The 8,101-nt window shown below is 48.7% G+C and overlaps 1 protein-coding gene and 1 long non-coding RNA gene across 2 annotated transcripts in view; one reads left to right on the top strand and one right to left on the bottom strand.

The window, feature by feature from the left end:
• The window catches only part of FHIP1A (FHF complex subunit HOOK interacting protein 1A), a 205,138-nt gene that overhangs the window by 142,833 nt on the left and 54,204 nt on the right, over nt 1–8,101 (bottom strand).
• The window catches only part of LOC102499652 (uncharacterized), a 13,065-nt gene continuing 5,014 nt past the window's right edge, over nt 51–8,101 (top strand). Inside the window, exon 1 of the long non-coding RNA XR_335744.2 lies at nt 51–150. This is a non-coding gene — a long non-coding RNA (uncharacterized LOC102499652). The remainder of the gene's footprint in view (nt 151–8,101) is intronic.

Below are 8,101 nucleotides of genomic sequence, written 5' to 3'. Positions count from 1 at the left end.
ACGGCGGCGTGACTGCCCCCGCTCTCCACTCAGGGCCTTATTAACCTCACTGATCCTCCCTCCCTCAGGGTTCCGAGCCACGGAGAGTCTGTTACAACTGGTGCTAGCTCATTCATTCAACAGATATTCTGGGGCACTTACCATTCACAGGTAATAAATGATCATTCTAGCTCATCTTTTGTGGCTAATGCAAGAGACGGTTTAAAAACCAGTTTGGTCATTAAGAAAAAAAAAAAATAATAACACCCTAAATGGGGAAAGATGAACAACCGAGAGAAAAGAAACGTGGCATCGTGTCATTAGCTTCGGCTAACTGTCAGCGGATCACAAAAGGCCGGTGACTCCCTTATTACCTTTAGGGGCTGTCTTCATCTAAAACGCAAGGTTTCTTCTTCAGGGAGGGTATTTTTCAACTCTCTCTCCCTCTCTCATGGACTCAGGCCCAAGTCAGTATCAGGAAAATGTCATGTCTTGTTTATCCAAATAGCCATGCCTGTTCTGCGCCACCTCACTGCCCGGAGGGACTCTGATCCAGGAAGCCATGCTGGTCCAAGCTCGGGGCCTGGGGGGGACCGGGATGGCCTGAGCAGGGAGGGGCCTGCCCCTATGGCATGAGCGAGGGGCACCCAGGGGCACCCAGGGGCGCCGTGGGGCAGGGCCGTCCATCGGTGAGCAGACTGTCGGTATTCTTTATCTTCTACATTTCTGATTTCCACCAAGAGTCTATATAAGACTAGTTTTCAGTCCGTGCTCTGAACTAAAGCCAGTTTATAATGCCTCGTTTTACTGCTATAGAGTATTTCGAACAGCCTTGCACTTGAGAAATAAATCACCGTCTACTGCCTTCTACTGCATGATAAGCATTATTTCTATGAGAATTTTTTCACAGGAAAAGAAAACAGAATGTTGATTTTGTGATTTTACCAAATATATAACCACCCACATTTAAGTTCTTAATAAACTAAAGCTAGACAGAACTATGCTATAAAATGACAGTCAAACATGGGGCCAGGCAGGTGGCATGGTGGTTACATCGCTGGACTCCCACATGGCTGACCGTGGTTCAAGTCCTGGACCTGATGGCTTGAAAATCATGCCGGGCATGTGTGCGTGCATGACCAAAATCCAGAAAGGAGAATGGAGAAGGGATTGCGGTGCAGCCATCCCCGCGGGAGGTAAAGGATCACTTGCCCTCTCTCTGTTTCTCTCCAGCGAGTACATGTGCCCTAAGAGAGAGAGAGAGAGAGAGAATCAAACTTAAAATTTCAGTAAAGAGGCCCAGCAGATGGCATAATGGTTACATTACTGGACTCCCATAGTTGACCACAGTTCAAGTCCCACACCCAGCGACTTAAACCTCACACTGGGCACGTGTGCACGGATACCCAAAATCCTGAGGGGATTGTGGCATGGCCATCTCCCTTGGGAAGTTATTTCTCACTTTCTGTCTCTTTGGCAAGCACACACACCCTCTAGTAAAAATTTCTCTTAAAAAAATTTCAGTAAAAAAAAATTATTTTAGGTTTATTTCTTGCACGAGTGAGAGACAGAGACAGACAGAGACAAGAACCTTCAATTGACCTAACACTGCCCTACCTTCCCAGACAGCCAGGGCCATGGGCACACGTACCCAGCATGTGCAGGCGACTGGGGACCTGAACTTGTGACCTTCCATAAGAACCCAGCATTGCTTGAGCAGTGCACCAGTGCCACACCACCGGGCTGGCCCAGGAAGCATTTTTAAGGTATTTCCAGACCTGTACTCTGCTTTTACAGTGCTGTTTTCTCTAAAAGAGTTTTGGTCGACTACTCGATTTGGTTAGGATATAACTGCGGAACGGAACAACAGCAGGTGGGCCCTGGCTGGGAGAATAACAAGAAACAGCACTTACAATGCAGAACCATAGACAAGGCATACATACAGAGCTGAGATATTTTATCATGAAACGTAAGAAAGCAAATTTATTTGTCAGTATTTTCAGATAGGCCAAGGTTACTTCTTCAAGTATAGGTCTCTGACTGAAGTTCAAAGTCGTCTTTTTTTTTTTTAACTTTATTTATTTATTTATTTAAATTTGACCAGAGAGGGACAGAGTATGTGTTCATGTGTGTGAGAGAGAGAGAGAGGGAGAGAGAGAGGGAAAGCAAACCGCCAGGTCTGGGACTCAAACCGTGGTTGGCCATGTGGGAGTCCAGTGCCCTTAACCACGATGCCACCTGCCGACCCTGAAAGTCATCTTTTTATTTATTTATTTATTTATTTAGGTTTTTTTGGTCATAGGATACTTGCACTTGTGGGAGAGAGACAGAGAGACAGCGAGGGAAAGTGAGAAATCGCCCCTCCCTTCTCAGGGGGATGGCCACACCACAATCCCTTCTCCATTCTCCTCTCGGGATTTTGGGCATGCATGCACACATGCCCAGGATGACCTCAAGCCACTGGGTTGAGGACTCAAACTGCCTTGGCCATGTGGGAACCCAGCACCGTAACCGTCTTGCCACCTGCTGGCCCCCAAAGTTACGTTTCTTGCCAAAACCACGCTCGTAATACAAAATCGATCATTTCCTGTTTGGGCGACCCTTTAGCTGAGAGAAGCCTCGGTGTAAACCAGTCTAAGAGTAGAATCTGTCCACATTTTAGACCTCTCTCCCGGTCACTTAGCGTTCTCTCTCCCACAGCTCAGGGGCAGCAATACCTTAGAGCAACCTGCCTTTATTTCATCTTTCCAAAGAATTCGACTTCGCAGAAACAGGCAGCTTCCCTCCACACACAGATCTCTCATTGGCTTCCACGTAACTACTGAAGTAGGGAATTAGGACAGTGATGCACATGCGTCGGCAATGGGAGGGGAGTTCCGGGCTTTCGAGGGCACCCTGGAGGCAGCCAGCCAGACAGAGCGCTCAGTGGGAGTGGGTGGAAGTTAGTGCACTCCCCACGCAAGAGGGAAAGTGCTGGCATTCCATGGACCCACTCAGATCGGCTAAGGGCCTGCCACTGGGTTATAAAAAGAAGCCATGTCAGCCAGGTGGCATGGTGGTTAAGGTGCTGGATACCATAGCCAACTCCACAGTTGGAATCCCAGATCCGGCAGTTTGAAAAGCTCTCTGGGCATATGTGCAGGTGTGCCCAAAATCCAGAGAGGAGAATGGAGGAGATGGGATTGCAGCATGACCATCCCTCCTGGGGGTGACTTCTCACTCTCCCTGTCTCTCTGTCTCTCTTTCTCTGTCTCCATTAAGTACACATGCCCCATGGCAAAACTTAAAGAAAAAAAGAAAAGCTAGCCTCTCACATAAAAGGGTATGTTCAGACAAGGTTATTCTTTTTTTTTTTTAGTTTATTTTTTATTTCTTCTATGAATGAGAGACAGAGACTGAGAGATAGCACCCCCAGGGGTCTTGGTGCCATGATCCACGCCCAGCCTTGGCCAGCCCAGACACAGCCACGCCCATGCCAGTGTACCGAAGGAAGGCTCTGGGCGAGAGCTGGGAACCTGCCCACGTGGGCCAGCTTGGCAGAGAACTGCACCTCACAGCTATGCCACTGTCTGGTCCCCGAGGGTTAGTCTTGTTTAAAGGCACTGTCAGTTACGTCCAGGGAGGGTCTTTCTGCCACATCCCTTGTGGCAGAAGTGCCGTAGTCCTTCTGTCTGAGAACGGAGGCAGGCACTGCCCTCTACAGAACCTAACGTCATCCCCAGCGTTTCGTCTGCAGAGTATCCGCGCTGGGAGATAAGCCGTGCTAGACAGGCAGGTAGAAGGATGGCGAGTCTCTAGGAAACTGACAGAGACTTGCAAATAGACTCTCCCTTCCTGCTCTCCACCCCTCAAAAAAGGCATCGCTCCTCTCCTACCTAAGACCATTACAGCGGACAGAATACTGACTCCTGCCACAGACCCATCTTTCTTGCTGCTATTATTTGGAGACCTCTGAGTGTGTCATTCATCCTCCATTTTGCCATAGACCCCACTACGCCTGATCCTTGCACACCTGCCTGACCCCACTGGACAAAGCACTGGCCCAGCCAGCTACACAATGCCACCATGACTTGATTCTGGACGAAAACTCCAGGCAGTCTCTGGCAATACCAAGGGTGATTGCAGAGCGAACATACTCACCTCGGCAGAAGTACCCAACCACACACCTAATGGAAGACCGGAAAGCTCACTTACCGTGACTGAGAAGTGGTAAGAAATGACCGCGAGCCCAAGGCTCACAGGCCTTAGCATCCCTAGGGACCTGCGGGAATCTTGCTGAAATGCACATCCTTGGAGCCCTGTCCCTTCAGATTCAGAGTCAGTGGGTCCGGGAATGGAGACCCAGGAGACCCTCAGTGGCCTGCTACAAAGGCTGCAGTCGTAGAGATGTTCATTAGAGCTGTGAGCCCTGACCCGGCCAAGCTCCGGGCACGTTCCACGTGACAACACGATCCTTGGAATAACCCAGGAGGTGGGGACTATATAGCCCCATTTCACAAGTGAAGGAATTGGAGAGGAAGTTGCACCTACACAGCTCATATGGGGAAGAGCCAGGATGAAACACCAGGCTTCCTGGTTAAAGAACTCCTGCTTGGGACCAGCAGATGGCATAATGGTTACGTCGCTAGACTCCCGCCTAGTCAACTGTGTGCTTCGAGTCTCGGACCTGGCAGCTTAAAACTCACACGGGGCGCGTGTGCCATGTGTGCCCCAAATCCCAAGAGGGGTACAGAGGAGAAGGGATTGTGGTGTGGCCATCCTCCCAGGGGTGATTTCTCGCTTCCTGTCTCTCTGTCTCTTTCTGACTCTCTGGTGAGTGCACATGCCCTATAGCAAAAACCTCTCCAAAAATAAATAAAATTTAAAAAAGGACTCATACTCACCCACCTCCCCATCCTGCACTACCACTGTGGCCGAAAGGGCCCTGTAACCATTCACGCAAACCCCTCAGGTCCCATCTAACTCAGGTGAGACCCTTTACCCTCTCCCAGGAATCGCCATGGTCACACTCGTCATCCCTGTGGTGACAACCGGCCGTGCCTTTCGTGGGTTACAAGTGAGAAACTGGAAGAAGTGGCAAAAGAGGCGTGGCCAGGAGGAGTGTTCTGGTGCCGGCTCTGAAGCAGGATGTGACGTTTCAGGTGAACTAAAGGGGCGCCCTACACGGTGCCGGCTAAAGGCAGGGAGGGAAAGACGACCGACAGCCTTGTTAACGACACTAAGCCTGTTCCAGCCCCACGCCTACAGTCACCCACGTCCACACTGGCTGGGCAGAATTCAAATTCTTTTTCAAGAATTACTTCTTTAACTTTATGTTTGTTTTTCAATTTGTTACAGGGCCAATGAGTTCACCAGAGAGAGAGAGAGAGAGAGAGAGAGAGAAAGTGAGAAAGCAGCCTCCAGGTCCAGGACTTGAGCCACAGTCAGCCATGTGGGAGTCCAGCGCCCTAACCACCACGCCGCCTACTGGCCCTGCACAGACCACTTAAACTTGCCACTGAAAGCATGATCTATAAAAGGAAAAACTGATACATTAATTCGCATCAAAATGAGAACATTTTGCTCTATGAAGATCTACGTGAAGTAGATGAAAAGACAAGCCACAGAATTTCTGCACACCACTTGCCTGACCAGGGACTCGCGTCCAGAAGAGTGAGGAACTCGAAATTCAACAGCATAAAAAAAAAAAACGCAAATAACCCACTTAGAAAAAGGATGAAAGACATGGCTGGATATCTTACTGAAGAGCTACAGAAGACAAACAAGCACCCGGAAAACTGCTCGCCACTGCGAGCTATCAAGGAAACACAAACTGAAACCACAATGGCGTGTCGCTGCACGTACGTCAGGAGAGATGCAGGTGAGGGTGCAGGGAAACTGGACTGCTTATACATTGCCGGCGTGTAAGACAGGGAGGCGTGGGCAGTGGCCAGCAGTAAAATGCGATGCCCTGCAAGGCTGACCGCATAGGAAAGTGCCCAGTTTGCCTCCAGAGACCTCCCTGAGTGCACTGGGCATGCGTGTGCTATGATCTAGGGCTGGCTGAGGCAGGGGATGGATCACAGCACCAATGCTCTGCTGGGGATGCTGTCTCTCAGTCTATGTCTGTCTGTCTGTCTCTCTAGCACTCTCTCTGGCTCATTGAAGAAATAAGCACACTTAAAAAAAAAGAAATGTTCCTTGGGGTCAGCAGGTGGCATGGTGGTTGAGGGTGCTGGACTCCCACATGGCTAGTCGTGGTTCGAGTCCCAGACCTGGTGGAGTGCTTTCCCACTTTCCCTCTCTCTCTCACACTCTGTCCCTCTTTGATCAACATAAATAAATAAAATAATTCTTAAAAGCAAATTCCTAAAGGTCATTGAAAAATGATGCATTTTTTATTGCATCATTTTTATTTATTTACATTTAATCACTGTACTCTTCTGCAGCATCCAACATATGCTTTTTCCCAGCACGAATACAGTGCATAAAGCCAAAGACATCACCATATACATTATCAACAGATCATTTTTCCTTTTTGGGTCTATTAAATATTGTGTTTGTTTGTTTGTTTTTTCCCGATCCCCTCCCTCCACTATTGAAAGTGGTAACAATGAGTACAAAATGGTACAGCCACTCTGCCACTCTGTTTCTTCATAAACTGAACACGTAACTTCTACACAACACAGCAACAGACCTAGTGGGCACTTATTCCAGAGAAATGAAAACTCACATTAACACGGAAACCTGCATACGAATGCTCACGACAACTTTATCTGTTAAAGCCAAACACTGGAAGCAGGCCAGATGTCTTTCGGCAGGTGAACAGTTAAACCAACAGTGGTATATCCAAGCTGTGGAGTACCACTCAGCAGTACAAAGCAGTGAGCTGACACCGGCGACAACTTGGGTGACTGCAGGGAATTACGCTGAGTAAAAAAAGCCAGTCCCAGATGGCCGCATTCGGAGTGGCTCTCCTTGCATAACATTGTTTAAGTGACAGCGTGTGAGAGCTGGGGAGGGAGGGGTGGTCACGAGGGAGTGTAGGGAGGATGAGGGCAGGGCTGGACAGAAGAGGTCTGCTTACAGAAGGTCAATGGGCGGGGCATCCTTCCTAGTGCTGAGGTCATTCGGTCTCTTGACCATGGTGGTAGACATACAAACCTACGAAGTGGCAAACGTTATAGAACTCAACACGGGCACCCACAAAGAGCACAAGGAAAACTGGGGCGATCTGTGGAGCATATCTATGTCAATCCCCTGATTGTGATGTTATATGTAGTTCTGTCTGACGTCATCATGGTGGTGCTGGAGAGAGAGTACAAGGGGTCTCTCTGTATTCTAACAGCACATACATCAATTTTTTTTTTTTTTAAGTTTTGCTAGAAGGGGCAGAGGGAAAAGAAAGAGAAATCACCGACCCCCGCCCCCACCAGCAGAGATGATCACACCTCAATCCCTTCTCCATTCTCCTCCGGGGGTTTTGAGCACACATGCATATACGAGATTTCTTTTTTTTAAGTAAGTTTCCACCTTAGAGTTCATGTGCTCACTGGAGAGATTGAGGAACAGAGACAGTGAGAGGGAAAGTGAGAAATCACCCCCAGGGGGATGGCCACACCACAATCCCTTCTCCTCCATCCCCCTCCCAGGATCTTGAGCACGCACACACACACACACACACACCTAATGTGACTCCCATGCCACCAGGTCCAGGACTCAAAATGTGGTCGGCCATTGTGGGAGACCAGCAGTGTAAACACCACGCCCCCTGCTGGTCCCATACACGTGATTTTTTATGACACTGGGCTCAAACAGCACCGTCAGCCATATGGGATCCAGCTGCCTTAACCTCCATCACCTTCTGGACCATGACAATAAAAATGTAAAGACAACAACAAAAGGTTCATGCTCTCGAGTGTGTAAGTGAAATCAGATGCCGCATTCTTTCGCAGGGACTATAAAGTGACATTCCTCTCTGGAGGACATCTGGCAGTGCCATCGAAACTGAGAAGTACACGCATCCCCTTTGATCCAACACCACCATTTGGGGCTTAATAACTGTATTAAGTTGCGATATGGCACACATATAATGATGAAAGCATTTATTTTTGCAGATGTTTATACATACATTTTATACATA

The sequence above is a fragment of the Tupaia chinensis genome, unplaced genomic scaffold (assembly GCF_000334495.1).
Source record: "Tupaia chinensis unplaced genomic scaffold, TupChi_1.0 Scaffold000521_1, whole genome shotgun sequence".
Taxonomy (NCBI): Eukaryota; Metazoa; Chordata; class Mammalia; order Scandentia; family Tupaiidae; genus Tupaia; species Tupaia belangeri.
The sequence above is the reverse complement of the archived record's forward strand: the minus strand, read 5'-3'. Positions and strand labels throughout refer to the sequence as shown.